General features: G+C 45.2%; 1 long non-coding RNA gene across 1 annotated transcript; it reads right to left on the reverse strand.

Moving 5' to 3' along the window:
* Nucleotides 1–11,806: 11,806 nt before the first annotated feature.
* LOC142930130 (uncharacterized) lies at nucleotides 11,807–19,108 on the reverse strand. Its single transcript, XR_012946087.1, has 3 exons — nucleotides 18,829–19,108; nucleotides 12,722–12,757; nucleotides 11,807–11,960 (listed from the first exon to the last, which is right to left on the reverse strand). It is a non-coding gene; the product is annotated as an uncharacterized LOC142930130 (long non-coding RNA).
* Nucleotides 19,109–20,054: the final 946 nt, after the last annotated feature.

Here is a 20,054-nt window from a genome sequence, read left to right on the forward strand (position 1 = left end):
TGATTTAAAGCTTTCGTGACTGCAGGGATTCATATTATTGGTTCTTTCAGTAAAGTCACGTAGAAGGGAAACAATAAAATAATTAAAAATATTTTTAAAAATATTGTTAAAAATTGTACTTTTCTTTTATTATTTATATTTTCTATCTACGTGACTTTACCCAAAGAACCAAGAAAATGGCGTGTAGATTCTGCCAATTTAAAAATACAAAAAAATAAATGGAAAATAATAAAAGCTTTTATTATTGTCAATTTATTATTTTAAAATCAAAATTTTGTTTCATTTTTTTATCTCTGTGACTTTACCGAAAGAACCAAGAATATGAATGTGGGTTTTTTGCTTTTATTATTTTCAATTTCACACTTTTGATTTGATTTGATTTTTTTTTCTATCAACGTGACTTTACCGATAGAACCAAGAATATGGCGTGTAGATGCTGCCAATTTAAAAATTAGAATAGATTGAAAATAATAATCAAAAATCCAGATTCATATTCTTGGTTCTTTCGGTAAAGCCATGTAGGTTGGAAATAAAAATAATAAAATTAAATAAAAAATACAAAAAATAAATGGAAAATAATGAAAGCTTTTATTATTTTCAATTTATTTTAATTTGTAATTTTTTTTTAAATTGGCAGAATATACACGCCATATTCTTGGTTCTTTTGGTAAAGTAACGTAGATTTGAAAATTAAAATAATAGAATTAAATGAAAAAATACTAAATCATGAATTGTTAGTTTTTTACTTTTCTATATTATTTATATTTTACCCAAAGAACCAAGAATATGGCGTGTAGATGCTGCCATCTGCCAACGTTTGTGGCCACCAGATGGCAGCATCTACACGCCAGATAATTGCTTCCTTCGGTAAAGTTATAATAAAATTAAAATAATAAATTGAAAATAATAAAAGCTTTTCTTATTTTCAATTTATTATAAAATAATAAAAGCTTTTATTATTTTAAATTTATTATTTGTATTTTATTTTTTTATATTTTAAAATTTCAAGTAATAAATTGAAAATAATAAAAGCTTTTATTAGTTTCAATATATAATTTATATTTTTCAATTGAATTGAATTATTTTTATTTTCAAATCTACGTGACTTTACCTGAAGAACCAAGAATATGGCGTGTAGATTCTGCCAATTTAAAAAACTTAAACAATAAATTGAAAATAATAAAAGCTTTTATTAGTTTCAATATATAATTTATATTTTTTAATTAAATTGAATTATTTTTATTTCAAATCTACGTTACTTTACCTGACGAACCAAGAATATGGCGTGTAGATTCTGCCAATTTAAAAACTTAATTAATAAATTGAAAATAATAAAAGCTTTCATTATTTAAAATTTATTTTTTGTATTTTTAATTAAAAAAAATAAATTGTATGTTATTATTTTAGTTTTATTTCTATCTACGTGACTTTACCGAAGCAACCAAGAATATGAATCTGGGTTTTTGCTTATTATTTTCAATTTCTTATTTTTATTAGTAACTTTTTAATTTGGCAGAATCTACACGCCACGTTGGTGGCCGGCAGGTGGCAGCAAAATAAAAATAATAAAATAATGATTTGTAAATAATCAAAGCTTTTATTATTTTCAATTTATTATTGTATTTCTTTTCATAACAAATTGAAATTTTATTATAATAAAAGCTTTAAGTATAGCTTTTATTATAATATTAATATAATATTACAATCAAAGTTTTTATTATAATAAAAGCTTTTATTATTTTAGGATTCTCCTCCACGGCGGCCTTTGTCTCCCCCAGTAGCGATGTTTACGACACACCGCACCAGGTACTCATCTGAGGCTGAGTCGACCTCACACTCTCTTACTGTCTCAAAACAACCGCCATTCGCCACTAAGTGGTGGTGACGTCACCACGACGCTTGTGCCAGGCCATGTGCACCTTGAGGCCACGTGAAGTGTCGATCGCCGGCTGGCAGGAGGTCACGGGGCAGACCCAGGTGCCAATGGTCGACTGACTGACATGACTGAGATGACTGGCTGATGCACCACCTGTGCCCCCTACTGTGCCAACTTGCTGAGCTTTAGCCACCCGACGCTCCGCTCGTTTTTCTGAGCGTCGCTCCTCCGCCCTCCGTTGTTGTTGGAGGGCGACTGCCTCCAACTGCCCAGTAGCGTCCTTCACAAGCCTCCTCCACAGAGGCTGATCTTGACACCGCTGGTACCAGTCATCGGCAAGTCCACTCAGCTCCACATCCTCCTGTACCACATCACTCCATCTCTTCTCAAGTCCGTGCCACGCCCGTTTAGCTCCATCAATCCGGCCGAACAAAAGCTGTTTGGGCATGCGGTGATTGGGCATGCGGGCTACATGCCCAGCCAACACAGCCTTGCCTGCTGGAGGAGCTCGCCGATGGGACTTTGTCCAGATCTTTCGAGAATTTGTGAGCTCCTCACACAATCCAGCCTGGTTAAACCTAGGATTGATCGTAGGCAGGCCAGCCTAAATGTTTCTAACCGGTGAAGATGCTGCATTAGGGGGGTCCACGTTTCGCAAGCGTAGAGAAGGGAGGGAATGACTGTGGCCGAGAAGACCCGAAGCTTCATGCGGAGCGACAGACCAGGTAGCTTCCACACGTTACACAACCGATGAAAAGATAATGCCGCTCGACTAATTCGGAGTGAGACCTCTTTTGTTAAACCGGAACCGATCATGAGCACACTGCCCAGGTATGGGAAACTCTCCACTCTCTTCCCAACTGCCCCATCACCGATTGGGAGTTGTGGGGGTGGAGTGCCCGATGGCACAAAATACCCAGGCAGGTGCTTCTTTTGGTGGGGCTGATGGTAAGGCCCCACCTCTTAGTGGCACACTCCAGTTTCAGCAGCAGCGCCTCCAACTCTTCCTCTGAATGAGCAGCAATTACCAGGTCGTCGGAATACATAATGTGGTTGACCAATAGGGAGCCATCCCTTGACCGCACCCGGGCATCGATCAGCCTCCCATTATATCTGTACCAGACGTAAATTGCTCTGGTACAGCTACTGAAGGCTTCACGAACTATGTGGTCGAAATAGATGTTAAATAATGTTGGAGCCAGAGGACATCCCTGTCGCAGGGAATGGCTCTGACTCCCGGCTACGTAGTTTTACCCGGGCCTGCTCACCATCATGAAGGTACTTAATGAGTGTGAGCAGAGGGTCAGGGACTCTGAAAGCACGAAGAAAAACCCAGAGCCCAGGCCTACTGATGGTATCATAGGCCTTGACCAGGTCAATAAAGCAGAGATGTAGGTCTTGTTGGAATTCCCTCCACCTCTGCTGTAGCAGACGGACAGAAAATATGACATCTGTGCAGGACCGCCCTTTCCTGAAACCGCATTGGGGCTCCGCAAGCCTCTGCTCAGCGTACCTAGCAAGGCGATGTTGAATAATCCTTACCAGGACCTTTCCCGGCACACTGAGTGAGATGCCCCTGTAGTTGTTACAGTCTGTGCGGTCCCCCTTCATAAAGAGGGGGGCCACCAGGGCATCCTTCCAATCCTGCGGAACCCATCCAGTGGCCCAGACTGTTGTTATGATGTCATGTAGGGCAGTCTACGCACAAACGCAACCCTCCCTCAGCATTTCGCTTGGGAGATCATCTCTGCTCGGTGCCTTTCCTGGTCTCAGACTCTGGATCGCCCTCAGTACTTCCTCAATGGATGGTACCTCAGCCAGCCACTCACAGGGGGTGACTTCCTCCTCTAATATTTGAGGCACCGCATCCTCAGCAGAGTCATCCCCACTTTGTCCCATGATGTTTTCCAGGCTGAGGGATTCCCCCTCCCCCAGGACCTCACAGAAATGCTCAGCAAATCTGCAAACCTGTCCCTGGGGGTCGGAGATTGGATCACCCTTCGTTTCCCTAATGGTGGTGTAGTGGGTATAAATTGACGAATACACTTCTGATGAGGCAACACGATATTTATTGTCTTCCTTACAAGTCTCTAACACAAAGGGTATATCGGTCCCTTTACCCGATACCTGGGGAGGTATGGCCTCCGGATTATGTGGGCCCTATCACTAGGTACCCCGTTACCCTTCGTCCTCCGGCTGGGACCCTAGGAGAGGCTATTTGACCTGACCGTACCCGGTCCGTGGGTCCTGACCACTGGCCTCACTGAGCTCCGGCCCTTAGAAGGACAACGGAGCTTGGGGTCCAGAGTCCTATCTTCAGCCCAGGTCTTCGTTCTTCAGCTTGCAGATGACTGAGCCAAACCTCTGAGAGGTCCGGCTTATGGTTCGTGGCTTGCTCCGCCCTAGCCACGCTTCCCTTCTAGAACGTTCTGGAAGGTGACATCATCCCCCGGTTCCCCCCTCCCGGGGCCCCGGGGAATGTGTCCCAGGATCCGTTTGCTAGGGTTTGTCGTTGGCCCCTTTTTGGGCCATGGACATTAGCCCTGGCGTGATAGCGCTTCCGCCCCCTATTGACGATAAGGGGAAGCTACCAGCCCACAGAGTGGTGAGTGACGATTACCCCTACAATGGTAATAGGTGTGGCGCTGTAGGTTACTTTTTTAATGGAGTTAAATAGGGATTTGTGATCGCGGGCCACTGAGGCAGACTCCATCTCCTCAGCAACCCGCGACCACCACCCATCCTTGCAGCGCCTCACGGCTCTCCGAACCTCCGAGCGAAGGCTGCGGTAAGCCTCCTCATTCTCTGACGTGGGATGCTGTAGACGATTAGAGTGGGCCTGTCGCTTTTTCTCAACCATCCTGAACACCTCCTCTGTCAGCCAGGGTCTCTGGGGAGGTCTGGACCGCGTACACAAAGCAGTCATTGCAGCTGCATGAGTCACAGACCTAAACCTCGCCCATTTACCCTCGACATCAGGAGGAGTGGGGGACGATGCTGTCCACTCACACTCACTCACAGCGCGAGGCCGACTCATTACATCTCGCGGAGGATCGCGCTGCTGAACAAAAAAAGTTCCGCGGTTTCAGTTTGCAAGTGCGAGTTCGCGTTTTAAGGCGATGGGGGCCGTCCATAAATGACGTCACGCACCTGGGGAGGGGGGGGTCAGACATTTGTGACGATGTGTGACGAGGAGGGGGGGGGTTTAAGAAATGTGACGTCACATCAAAATGTGCAACTTTAAATAAATATAGACAACACGTTCTACTTAGGTAAATAGATTTTTTAATGTTTTCTCCGACAACAACTGAGTGCAGCACCACATTAAATACGCACTACAATGACAATAGTCTAAAGCGATTTGAGTCATGTTTAATTTTCAAAATGTAAATATGATTTTGGGGGGGGGGGCAGAGCTTTGTGACGTCATATTTGAGGGGGGGGGTCTGACTTTTTGTGACGCCGTGTGACGAGGGGGGGGGGGTCAAAAATCGTCCAAAATCGCGTGACGTCATTTATGGACGACCCCATATAAAATAATTAATATTTCATGGCAGTTGGTTCTGAAGTGCGACTGTTTGTAATTTGGGCGCTCGTAAGTCGAGGACTGTCTGTAAATAAAAATTCCAATTGTGGATGTGGGACTTGCTGGTAACAGCTTCTCTTCACAAGGCAGCAGACATCGCGGCTGTCGCGATTTTCACCTGAAGACGATGGCTTGTGTTGCTATCGAAACGTCGTGATTTATTTTGTTTTATTTCTACCTACGTGACTTTACCGAAAGAACCAAAGAGTATGGATTCCTGCAGTCACAAAAGCTTCAAACCAAGATCGGTTTGAATTATTTATCGAGTGTGGGTAGAATCTGTGCAGAGTTGTGCTGTTTCCCCATGTGCAAGGTGGGGGTCTCTCTGGGTTCTACTCACACAGAGCCAAACGCTCATTAATGTAATTGCCAAATATCTCATTGCAATGGGAAACTTCTGAAAAAAAATCAGTCTTTAGACTCAATGAGGCTTTCCTGGGTAAATAGTTAATATTGTAATAATTAGCATGAGCAATAATGAAGTCCACTTATGAGTGCCACGAATAGTACTATACTGGACTTTTAATTAAGAATATTTTACGTAGTTTTTTTGAAAAAAGTGTCCATTCTCAACACTTTTTGACAGGCCCTCATGCAGAAATTATATTGCAATCTTACATGGGGATTGGGAGTCAAGTGTGTCATGAATAGGGACTGAACGTATGGTGCTATAATTAGCTTGCTGTTGTGTATATACAGAAAGGATCTCTGGTGGGTAACATTGGAAAAATAGAGATAATTAGTAATTGTTGTTCATATACAACATCTTATTTTGGTGGTGATTTGAAGCTTTCGTGACTGCAGAAATCCATACCCGTTTGTTCTTTCGGTAAAGTCACGTAGGTAGAAAAATAAAATAAAAAATAATATATTACGTTTCGATCGCAACACAAGCGGTCGTCCTCAGGCGGAAAAAATAATCCACTGCATCTCCGACCAGCGCCACCTAGCCAGTGAACTGGAGCACATATGTTGTGGGTAAATCATCGGCGGAGAACTTCTTGTGAGGCAACACGATATTTATTAACATTATTTTACAGGGTCCCTAACACAAAGGGGTAGCGGCCCCTTCACCCGATACCTGGGGAGGTATGGCCTCCGGACTACACGGGCCCTAACACTGGGAACCCGTTAATTCCCCGTCCTCCGGCTGGGGGCCCTAGGGGAGGCTATGCTGACCCGACCGTGCCAGGGTCTTCGGGTCCTGACCACTGGCCTCACTGAGCTCCGACCCTTGGAAGGACGACGGAGCTTGGGGTCCAGGGTCCTAACTTCAGCCCAGGTCTACAGTCTTCGGCTTGGAGATGCCTGAGCCGGACCCTTGAGAGGTCCGGCTTATATACTGGTTCGTGGCTTGCTCCGCCCTAGCCACGCCTCCCTTCCAAAACTTTCTGGAAGGTGACATCATCCCCCAGTCCCCCCTCCCGAGGTCCGGGAAATGTGTCTCAGGATCCACTTCCCAGGGATTGTCGTTGGCCGCTTGGGCCATAGTCATTAACAGTGGCGTGATAGCGCTTCCACCCCCTGTTGAAGAGAAGGGGGAGCTACTCGCTAACAGGATGGGCAGTGCCGATTAATGCCTCTACACATACACCAAGCCCTCAAGATGAATGGATACTCAGACCGCACAATCCGCAAAGCTGTATCTCCAGCTATGGAGAGACAACCATCTGAGGGCCCAATCAAAACCATCACCTTGCCATACATAGCAGGTGTTACCAAAAATATTTCCAAAATCTTAAACAAACACAAGATCCAGGTCCGATTCAATACAGAACACAAAATCCATGATTTTATCCCACCTGTGAAGGATGTCATTCCTGACATGCAATACCCAGGCGTCTACAAACTAAGCTGTGTCTGCAGCAGCAGTTATATTGGGGAAACGAAACGACATGTCTCAGACCGTGTTCGCGAACACAAGGCAGATTTGAAACATGGCAGAACCAATACCTCTGCCGTGGATGATCATTGTTATAACGCAGTGGGCTCGCACGATATTATTTTTTCCGAGACCAAGGTACTCTGCAAACCTTTGGGCTACCATAAAAGATTTGTCCATGAAGCCATCCAGAAAAATAAACACGGAGACAATTTCAACCGAGAAGATGGGTATAAGCTGAGCAATCATTGGAAGGACGTTATTAACCAAGCAAAGTCGTAACTTGATGTGGCGCTCCCATTCGTTCCTGCCGTTTGGCTGTTATCTCCGACTCTCTGAGTTGCATTGCCCTGTTAGGTGCCTCTGCATTAATGGGCTGCGGTCTCACTAACATGGCCACCTCTCAATTAAAAGCTTTCGTGACTGCAAGGATTCATCTTCAAGATGAAATAAATCATCAGGGAGTTCTCCGTGAGCATCGTGCGCGCTCCAAATCCAGAGTTGAGCCGTGGTCTCGGCACCCAGCCAGCCGCCTTCTCTTCTTGGTGCAGTCCGAGTCCAGCGCGCTATCGAAGGGCACGTGGTGAACGCTCAGGACGTGTCTCTTGAGCTTCGACTTCTGCGTCGCTCCGTACGATCAGTCGCTGCACGGGAAGGGCTTTTCCTCTGGAACACAAGACATCCACCGTTGAGCACACGCACGCGCTAATACATAATTTATTTATCACCATGCAGTGGATGCCATAGCATCACTATGCATATGGGACGTTTTATCAATCACGGTTGCTGACCACAGGCACAAAGGCCCAAAGGCCTAAAATGCCAAATGGCCAGCAACAAATACCTCCGATTAACACGGTTGGCTACGTATGGTATAAAAGAAGTTCAACATATTCTTGGTTCTTTTGGTAAAGTCACGTAGAATGAGAATAAAATAATAAATTGATAAAATAAAATAACACAATAATATTCTCACGACGTTTCGGCCACAACACAAGCGGCCTTCATCAGGTGAAGGGACGAGACTGTCTGGAGCACAGCACTGGAGTGAAAAAAGCCACGCTCAGATCACGACCTTTAAGCTGTGTGAGAAGAAACAGAGAGCCTTGACAAAGGAATTAGCATATAATTTAGCATTGAAATGGCTGAGTGATTAGCTTGTCACTGGTCACAGAAATGGCTATGTTAAAGCATACACATCCGCAAAGGCACCCCTTGACAAAGGAATTAGCATAGAATTTAGCATTGAAATAGCTAAGTTAAAGTATACACATCCACAGAGGCACCCCTTGACAAAGGAATTAGCATAGAATTTAGCATTGAAATAGCTGAGTGATTAGCTTGTGACTGCTCACAGAAATGGCTACACCACACACCGGTGTGCTGTACTAGTGATGAATTGGCATGTTCTGTTTACGTGACAACCCTTACTAGTTGGCTGTCGGGTGGTGGCGGGTTTAACGACACATTTAAATTGTAATAAGTTTTTACCCTTTTATCTGGCACCATAACTAACACCTTTATGCAAACATGATCCCTTGTATAAAGGTGTCAGTTTTGGTGCCAGATAAAAGGGTAAAAACCTATTACTATATCTTGCTACTGGCAAAGGAGGTCTCATAATGTAAATTCTTACCCCGAGCTCTCAATACTCTGATAGTGCGCTGTTTTTGAGTTGTATGCCTTTTGGCGTCATCTGGTCCAACACCAGTGGAGACTAGGCTCTAAGAAAAGCCATCTCGGGTGTGGACCAATCAGCTTCAAGGACAGTGTATATTATTATCAGAATTGTCTCTTTTTGTTTGCATTTTGACTGCTTGTGTTGTGGTTATTGCAAACATGATCCCTTGTATAAAGGTGTCAGTTTTGGTGCCAGATAAAAGGGTAAAAACCTATTACTATATCTTGCTACTGGCAAAGGTCTCATAATGACACGTATATTTATGCGATCCAACCCGTAAAACCTGTATTATGGATATTTGTCGCGAAAGCCTACGTGTTAAACTGCCATGTATTTTTACGTCTATTGCTGTATTTTCTTACGTGCAATATATTTAATAAACCATCCTAATTTATTAATATTTTTGTTCATAGTTATATCATTGTTGCGCGTGCGGTGTGGTCAGTGGATATTGTTCAGTGGATCAAACCGAGACAAATATTTTTGCAGCAGCTGTGGCTGCACATTGCAACAGCGCATTCCGAATGGTGTAGAACGCATCGCCCATAATCTGTATCTGTGTGCAAACACCAGGTATGGTTGGTAAGAAACACGTTTGGTTTTAAATGAACAGAACTCGAGCTTCAGCCATATTGTTCATTATAGACCCCACTATGTAAGCATTAATCACGCAAACCTTGCGCCTGATTCATTTGAGTCGCTGGGCTCATGAGCAACAGGGCATTTGTGGCAAGGTGTTAATGTACCACAGATTAGCACGGTTGGCTACATACACTGCAAAAGAAGTTCAACACATATTCTTTGGGTCTTTCCGTAAAGTCACGTAGATAGAACAATAAATAAAAATAAAGTGAATACAAAAGTAAAATATATCACGACGTTTCGATCGCAACACAAGCAATCGTCATCAGGCGAAAAATGATGAAGATTGCTTGTGTTGCGATCGAAACGTCGTGATATTTTTATTATTATTATTTTGTATTCACTTTATTTGTATTATTTTATTGTTCTATCTACGTGACTTTATCGAAAGACCCAAAGAATATTAATTCCTGCAGTCACGAAAGCTTTAAGTCAAGATTCAAGCACAACACACATTAATACATTTTGGAAAGCGAGTATCCTTGCACGTACAATGCACTGGACCGCATGTTCGTGTTAAGTGAGTCAGGGGCTTTGTCACTGCCTACCCCATGATATAAATAATCTCAGATAATTCAATTGCAAGTGTGCAATCTCCCTTCCGGTGGGCATCGAGGATGAGTCATACCCTGGCTTGCCAGGAGGCAGTGGAACACAACTGTGGAATCCTTTCCATCTGCACGGGATAGAACGTTGCCCCCTTGCTCACATTCGTTCGTTTTCTGCGAGTGTACTGGTTTCCCCCCACATGTAAACACTCAGTAAGTGGCTGCAAATATCGGAATGCAAAGAGAACCGCAGATCTTGGGCGATTGTTGGGAGTGCCGGCTCACCGCCTGGCTGCTGTCTCCCCGCTCGTCTGTGGGAGACATATAGAGGTACTGAATTAGATTTATATTCTCTACATAACATGATTCCTATCTACACAAAGAACTCACCGCGTGGAATACAGCAAGTGATATTCCACGAAATAAAAAATAAACGTACATGACCACAACAGAAGCCAATGGGTACAGCTGTGCATACACGTACACACATATACACGATTCCTACTGGTGGTTGGAACGATTCACCACTGCCGGAGAGTCAAGGAATTGTAATGATTCAGGATCATTAATGCAAACTGTCCCCGTTCTCAAACCTGAGTACGATTTAAAAGGTCATAGAACGCCTTTGTCGGAAGCAATTACTTCCCCATGTCACTGCGATGGGCAGATTCATGCCGTTGCAGTCGGCTTACACATTGTCAGTAGACCCCCATACGCAAGCGTACGCATTTGGGTTAACCCCTCCTCCCCCCTCCATGCATACATACTAAATGGATGCCCCCTAACAGCTACACCACCACTCCCCACACGAGACGAGCACGTGATTCTCGGTGTAAATGGAGCCGGAGCGCGAATACACATGCCGATGCCCCAAGTACAGTTGCCACCATTTCCACGACAGAGCAAACCCAGGCACATTTCTCAGCGAGCCCAGGTCTACTGTTAAAACTGTGCCGTTCACGGTGATAAAATTCAACCATAGTCATACCCGGGGTACCAGATCTCGACACAAATCAATTCCTGCTGCCACCCGAACACTGTCCGGGGGTCAAACACAGACAGGTGGCAGCCCCAGTCGCGAGGCCACATCTGCGCCAACTCACGGTAAATGTGTGCAGGGCCGGCAGGAAGAGCCCCGGGATCTCGGAGCGCAGCCACTGGTTCCACGCGCTGTCTCGGTCCACGTCCTCGCGTGACGACGACACTTCAAAATCACCTGACCGGAAGGAGGGGGTGGGAGGGAGAGTAAGAAGGTACGAAGGGGAACCTTCTAACACTTTCACAGTGACGCGTTCTTTGCGCGCATCACCCTGCAGCCAACCTCTCTGCTCTCGTGTGTGAACGTGGGTCAGTTTGGTTTAATCGTTCAGAATGAATGGGGCATGACCCTGGTCCTTGTGCAACTTATTATTTTCCATGAGATAATACCAAACACATCATTCATGTGTGTGTGTGTGTGGCCTGCAAGCAAAACCTACATGCTCTAGAGTCATATATCGGGAGCAGTCACAGGTGGGAAAGCATTGCCGAATTCCTAGAAAGGCTCAGCTCTCTCCAACTTATGTTGAAAGCGTTTATGCATTAGTTCTGCCCGTACCTCTTTGTGCCTGTGTAGTGGGCAGGCAAGTGTGGTGGAGCAGCAGGTCCAGCACACGGGGTGTCCAGCAAAGGAGAGGAACTCCCCGTGGCCGTGGCCGGGGAAGCAGAGGTCGGCGGCGCTGGGAGCGGCGTCAGTTGCGCGGCGTCTGTGGGAGAAGGCACAGGCCTCTGCTGAAGATTATCATCCGCAGACACATCACACGGCTTGCCAGACACGTCACACACTCGGCCCTGTGATTGTGGAGGTGAGACAGGTTCGCGCGTGGCAACGAATGGCTTGTCGCTGGACAAACATCGACGGCAACATCGGGAGAACGCGGCACGAACTCGTGCAGAGTTTCTGGCACCGTATGAATTTACACTCCTTGTAGGTATGTGCGTTGAACCTCTTTCGCGCCGTACGTCAGCCAGCCGTGCTAATCGGAGGTGCAGATGGATGCAATTGAAGGAAGTGGAGCAGAGATTTCAAAATGAAACAAAAAAAATTGATACAGAAATTACACAAGTCCAGGGGACTTCACCAAGGCCGTGTTATCCCAGAATCTGACAGAGCACAAAGGAAGATTGGCAATGACAAAAAATGGCTTCATAACTATCATTGTCAGATGGCACACTTGCATCTTCAGTCTTCAGTCAGCGTCAGTAATTTAAGAATGCACGCATTATGCGTGACACCAACTAAAATGGCATCGATGCTGACTAATCACATCCTCTCCAAGATGTGGAACTCAAGAGACATGGATGCCTCTTCCAAACAGGACTACCGTTGACAATTGAGTTGTCGCTTGGGTAAAAATAAAATGAACTAGGAGATTTCAACTTGAAAATCCAAACCATCGCACCAACAGTAATGGATGGAATCCTATATGAGGCGCACACTGCAGTAGCTTCAGGTGGACTCTGGTACCTGCTTTAACGTCTGTGTGAGAAGCATCTTCTCCCACTGAAATTCAAACAAAGTGGACAGTTAGACAAGACATGTTTTAAAACATCCGCAATAAAATTCAAGTATGTATACCATTAAAGTAAACTATTTTTTGTTTACCAGGTAAGGCCCATTGAGAGCTATATAGCTCTTTTTCAGAAGCGACCTGGCCACAAATTATAGCTTAACGAAGTGGCTTATCACGTGGAAATTTATAGTAGCCAAATACTCTAAACGCATTACTTACAAATAGCTCACAAAGCGGTTATCCTCCCACTACCCTTGGGTTACCTCCTGTCCCGGTCCAGCCGAGACAGTCTGTGAATTGGCATCTGTGTTTGGGTGGCATGAATTAATTTGTACCGAGATCTGGTACCGGTACTGTGCTGAACTTTACTACTGCATGGTTGTTGACAGACCTAGACAGACTGAAACATAGGTCTGGGTTTAATCTCCATAGTGGAAAAGGTGGTAACCCGAAAACTAACCCAAACCCTTCCACATTCAACGATAAACACTTCTAAAACCGAGTTCGCTCGGAAATGACCCCACTAAACCGCACGTATTTAAACGTTTGACTTCAGTGGTTCCTCTGCCGCGTGCGAACGATGAAGTGCACGGCCTCTCGTGATGATGACCTCACACCCGCATGGCTGCACGAAAGGCGGTGCTGACGAGCATGAGGCAGGTGGAAGAGGCAAAACGAGGAGGCAAGATTAGAGTGCTGTAGTCGGTGGGGAATAGTGGGGCCTATTTCCAAATGATTGATTTATGTGGAAATGAAATTGGTCAAGAGCCCGTTACTTTGTAAACATTAGCATGTATCTACTTTAATACCAAGTCTGCAGGGGTGGGAAAGATGAGGTCTATTCATTCTGGTGGGCAAAGAGAATTTAGACACTCCAAGTTAAGTCTGGTGGCAAACGGATAAAATGCACCTTACAAATGTAATTAATGATTATTAATCCATCTTCTTCTTCACTCCCACGGTGTTTCCAACCAGGGTTAGGCCATGTAATGATCTGACGTGCTGTACACTTGTACAGTGTTACTGAATTATTGTATCATTATGAATTCAGTGCCCCTTCTGTGACCTTTCCCTAGATCCCCCTCTTGTGTATAACCTGGCCTGCTGACGTCAGGGCCGTAAGCCTCAGATCCCTTTCCCTGCCAGCAGCAGGCGCTATGCTGTTACATTACCATTCTATGCCACTACACAGGGACTCCTCTACTTACGAACATTCGACTTACGAACTTTCAGAGATATGAACAAACCTGTCCGTATGTCCAGTTTCCTGTTCGGACCGAGAGTCGCAAGTTCAACCACCGCACAATAGGTGGTGATGGTGGCATCTACATCTGCAGAACGTGAAGAACCAGAGGCAACTGTTAAAGCCATTCCCCGTTTTTAGTGTACAAGTCGTAAAACGTGTTTGAAATCGACGGGAGTAAAGTTGGACTCACGAACAAATCGACTTACGAACAGACCTATGGAACCGAACTCGTTTGTACGTACAAGAGTCTGTATATGGTGGTCACTCTGAACAACACAGACCCAGCCTCCTTTTTACTAGTTTTGGTCCATTAGGACATTACCAGATGCATCTTTCTGTGCTAACGACCACACAATACACATTAGACGTGTCACAACAGGTCACGTTTAATTGTCTAACCTTGTCTGGAGTAAGTCGCATACGGTAGACATTTCTGCACATTTGCAGAATTACATGCCTATGACAAAGGAACCATGTCTATTGCATTAGACAGGGGTGCTTGATCATGTGTGGATGCAGATTCCCGCAGCAATAGAGGGAATAGGTTGTTCGCAGCGCCACTGATTAATCAGAATCAGAATCTTTTTTTATTTCCTGGAGGAATCCGATGAGCTATGAAGATCTTTTTCACATATGTCCAGTAGGGGCGGGTCACCGAGCTATTTCCAAAACCGATGAGAGGCAAGATGGAGAAAATGTAAGCAAATTGCTAAAAATACAAAGTACATACATTCCTGCCAATTTGTCAACAAATGCAAGCTTGGGCAAGGTAGCCACACAACAACCACAGCTCCAGACCACGACAAGACTCCACAAAGTCCCTCAATTGCATTGCATTAAAATTGAACGTTTAATGAGCGATATTTGAAATAGCGTTACCAAATGACAATATTCCCTTCGAATACCTGACTAATGAATGAGGCTAAGACGCTTGCAGTAATGTTCAAATATGCATCACAAGCCATTCAGAAGTGGTAGGCCTCACGTGACCACAGGGCACCACGGTGGCAATATGTTAACTACCTCGCCTGGTACGCAGGAGGCCGTGGATTCAATCCGGACCCTGTCGCCTGCTGTATATTTTGAGGTTGCATGTCTCTCTCACTACATTTAGAATAAACATCACGCGTTTAGAGTATTTGGCCTCTATAAAATTCCACGGGATAAGCCACTTCGTTGAAGATAACATTTGTGATAGCCAGGTTGCTTCTGAAAAATAGCTCCATAGCTCAGTGGGGCCTCAAACTGGTAAAATAAAAAATATAGTTTGTATTCTTGGTTCTTTCGGTAAAGTCGCATAGAAGCGAAACAATAAAATAATAAAAATATAAAACAATAAAATTCTCACGACGTTTCGACTGCAACACAAGCAATCATCAGGTGATGATGATCATCATCAGGTGATGATGATTGCTTGTGTTGCAGTCGAAACGTCGTGAGAATTTTATTGTTTTATATTTTTATTATTTTATTGTTTCCCTTCTACGTGACTTTACGGAAAGAACCAAGAATATGAATCCCTGCATTCACGAAAGCTTTAAATCAAAATATAGTTTACTTTAAAAGTCATAGTTTGAGAATGGCGGTCCGATGGGAGGGAGTGAAGGGGTATTGTGAGGAGGCGTCATCGGGAGTGGAAGCTGCTGGTGGGAGCATGGGAGGTGTGGGGAGTGTGAGGTGCATCGGCATTGTGGAGAGGGAAGGGGTGAGAGTGTTGTAAGCGATGGGTCTGGGGGAGGAGTGGTGGATATGACGATGTGGAAGCTTTCGATTTAAAGCTTTCGTGACTGCAATGATTAATCTTCTTTGGTTCTTTCGGTAAAGTCACGTAGAATGAGAATAAAATAATAAATTGATAAAATAAAATAACACAATAATATTCTCACGACGTTTCGGCCACAACACAAGCGGCCTTCATCAGGTGAAGGGGGCGAGACTGTCTGGTAGGATAGCATAGCTATTTCTGTGACCAGTCACAAGCAAATCACCCAGTTATTTCAATGCTAAATTCGCCTAGTTATTTCAATGCTAAATTCTCCTGTTTGATTTGTACTAAGTGCCTCGGTGAATGTGTATGCTCTGACTTCAACGTAGCTATTTCTGTAGCAGTTACAAGCGAATCACTCAGCCATTTCAATGCTAAATTCTATGCTAATCCCATTGTCAAGGGGTGCCTCTGCGGATGTGTATGCCTTAACTTAGCTATTTCAATGCTAAATTCTATGCTAATTCCTTTTAACAATGGGTGCCTCTGCGGATGTGTATGCTTTAACTTTTAACATAGCTATTTCTGTGACCAGTCACAAGCTAATCATTCAGCCATTTCAATGCTAAATTTTATGCTAATTCCTGTGTCAAGGCTCTTTGTTCCTCTCACACAGCTTAAAAGCCGTGATCTGAACGTGGCTCTCTCACTCCAGCGCTGTCCTACCAGACAGTCTCGCCCCCTTCACCTGATGAAGGCCGCTTGTGTTGTGGCCGAAACGTCGTGAGAATATTATTGTGTTATTTTATTTTATCAATTTATTATTTTATTCTCATTCTACGTGACTTTACCGAAAGAACCAAAGAAGATGTGGAAGCTGTGTCGGTGATGAGGTGTGTGCTTGAAGTGAGGATTACATGGGGAGCAGTGCCGAAGTGGTTAGCGCACCGAGCGACGGGATCCGGCGACCCGAGTTCTATTCCCACTCACGGCCAACATTGGTGACGAGTATCTGAACCAATCTCGGTCCCATCCCAGGTCTATTCTGCCTTAAAATGAGTATCCAGGTTCGGTGAATGGGAGGAGACAAAGGCGGCCAGGCGTGGTGCTGGCCACCCATCCCATCTCAGCGTGTCACCCCATGGCACCTGGGTAATGGAGGTGGTGATGAAGATGGTGACGACGGTGATGATGATGTTGATGACGATGGTGATGACGAGTCACTCACTCAGACTCACAGAGCCACACTCAGAGACTCACAGCCACACTCAAGAGACTCACAGCCACTCACTCAGACTCACAGAGCCACACTCAAGAGACTCACAGCCACACTCAAGAGACTCACAGTCACTCACTCAGACTCACAGAGCCACACTCAAGAGACTCACTGAGTCACTCAGAGAATCACAGTCACTCACACAGACTTACACTCACTCAAGGAGACCCACAGACTCACTCACAGACTCACTCACACAGACTCACAGAGTAACTCATACACAGACTCACACTCACAGACTAATTCTGACACACACAGACTCGCAGAGTAACACGCACACAGAGACTCACAGAGTCACACTCAGTCATTCACTCAGGGACTCACAGCCACTCACTCAGAGACTCGCACGCACTCACAGAGCCACACTCAGAGATTCAGTCACTCACTCAGAGACTCACAAAGTCACTCACTCAGAGAATCAGAGCCACACTCAGAGACTCGCAAAGTCACTCACTCAGAGACTCAGAGCCACAGACTCACAGAGACACACTCAGAGACTCAGAGCCACACTCAGGGACTCACAGTCACTCACTCAGAGACGATCACTCAGACTCAGAACCACAGACTCACAGAGCCGGACTCAGAGACGCACACTCACACTCAGAGACTCACAAAGTCACTCACACACTCACAGACTTACACAGTAACTCACAGTCACTGCCACTGAACTAAGTCTCACCGGGTAACACACTCACAGACTCGGAGTAACTCACATGAACTCACAAAGTAACTCACTCACACAGACTCACAGAGCCACAGACACACACGGAGTCAATCACTCAGAGACTCACATAGTCACTCACTCTGACACTCGGAGACTCACTCAGACTCACACAGACTCAGAGTAACTCACACACTCACAGACTTACACAGTAACTCACAGTCGCTCCCACTCAACTCAGTCTCACCGGGTAACACACTCACAGACTCGGAGTAACTCACATGAACTCACAAAGTAACTCACTCACACAGACTCACAGACTAACAAACAAAAACAAAGATCCCCAGTGAACCCTTAACAGACTGTAGGGGCAAGTGCTGTTAGCGAGCACCTACGAAGGCCGGCACGGCACACGAGGGGGTGGGTGGCCAGCACCACGCCCGGCCGCCTTTGTCTCCCCCATTGGCGATGTTTACACACCGCAACCAGGTACTCATTTGAGGCCGAGTCGACCTAGGGGAGGCCCAAGACCTGTTCAGATAATCGTCACCGGTTTTGGTGGCCGTGAGCGGGAATGGAACTCGGGTCGCCGGGTTCGTAGCGCAGCGTAGCGCTAACCGCTGCGCCACCGCTCCCCACACCCTCGCTCACAAACACAACGCAGGCAGCGTGGGCAGCCCTGGTCCATCCACTGCTGGATGAGGGCCTTGCCATGCCGTGCGAGTTATTTGACCAGAAGCGCAGTGCGTGTTGTTAACATTCCCCGTGTGGTGGATAGAATCGGAGGGCTTTCCCCAGCCCTCACCCACCAGGAATGGTGAAGTATAGTCAAATACTTCCTATGACCAACACGGCGTTAGGAGACATTCATACAACCCACAGATGGACTAATAATTATTGTAAGCACTGTGGTGTACTTAAAATAATGTGTGGAGGAGGAGGAAGAAGCTCCAGAAGTCGCACTTCAGCAGCCACCACTGCCCCTTCGCAGTATCAACAACCATGCAGACAAATGCACTGCCACATCCTACAACACGCGTTTGTTCCTTCAAAGTAGTGAATTAGCGTCCCAACACGCTGGTTCACGAAGATGGAGCGGTCATATAATGAGCTGGACAGCGACAACAACTTAAATCAGCGGTAATAATGCGGCAGACACGCAGGAAGCAATACTTAGGTAGGCCGCGATGAGACCACGGGGCTCGGATGGCGACCCTGCCTGGGAAGGTGCACACAAACTCCTCACAGAGTGAGCACCACAATGTTGTCCTTACAACACACAGTGGTCTCGCTTTTCTTTCATATCCACGAGCACAGCAACATCCAGCAACACATATCTCCTCACATTGTGCCCAGGACTGCTTTAAATAAAGATTTTAAATAAACTTTCCCGCCAAAAAATTTAATTGAGGCATGTGTGGGTATCGATGTGGAACTTGTGATCACATTGCTAAGAGCCGAAACACAAGGCACCCACCACCCCACACATCCTACTACTGCTGCTGTTGTTGCTGCCTTGTGAAGTCTATGATGATGATGATGAGCAGCAGCAGCAGCGAGATAATGAGGAGGTTGAATGTGATGATGATAATGTGGAGTAGAGTCAGGGGGGTTATGCCCAAAGTTCTCTGTCCTCACCTCCCCACCACCGCCACGTCCCAACTCTGAACATCCACACATCATCATCATCATCGACCAGCAATGACCAACAGCAGCTCACAGCCCATTAAATACACCACCAGTAGGACAATTGTATGGAAGAGGCCAAACAAACATCTAAAACTAACAAAATAACAATTGCCACCGAGAACTGTTTCACATAACTCGTGCACTCAAAGTCCTCAGACAATTGCAGTTATATTTCGATTTAAAGCTTTCGTGACTGCAAGGATTCATCTTCTTTGGTTCTTTCGGTAAAGTAACGTAGAATGAGAATAAAATAATAAATTGATTAAATAAAATAACACAATAATATTCTCACGACGTTTCGGCCACAACACAAGCAGCCTTCATCAGGTGAAGGGACGAGACTGTCTGGTAGGACAGCGCTGGAGTGAAAAAAGCCACGTTCAGATCACGACCTTTAAGCTGTGTCAGAAGAAACAAAGCGCCTTGACAAAGGAATTAGCATATAATTTAGCATTGAAATGGCGAGTGATTAGCTTGTGACTGGTCACAGAAATGGCTATGTTAAAGTTAAAGCATACACATCCGCAGAGGCACCCCTTGACAAAGGAATTAGCATATAATTTAGCATTGAAATAGCTGAGTGATTAGCTTGTAACTGGTCACAGAAATAGCTATGTTTAAAGTCAGAGCATACACATTCACCGAGGTACCTAGTACAAATCAAACAGGAGAATTTAGCATTGAAATAACAAGGCGAATTTAGCATTGAA

Source organism: Petromyzon marinus, chromosome 37 (genome assembly GCF_048934315.1).
Source record: "Petromyzon marinus isolate PM22_M1 ecotype Great Lakes invasive population chromosome 37, UKy_Petmar_22M1.pri1.0, whole genome shotgun sequence".
Lineage (NCBI taxonomy): Eukaryota > Metazoa > Chordata > Hyperoartia > Petromyzontiformes > Petromyzontidae > Petromyzon > Petromyzon marinus.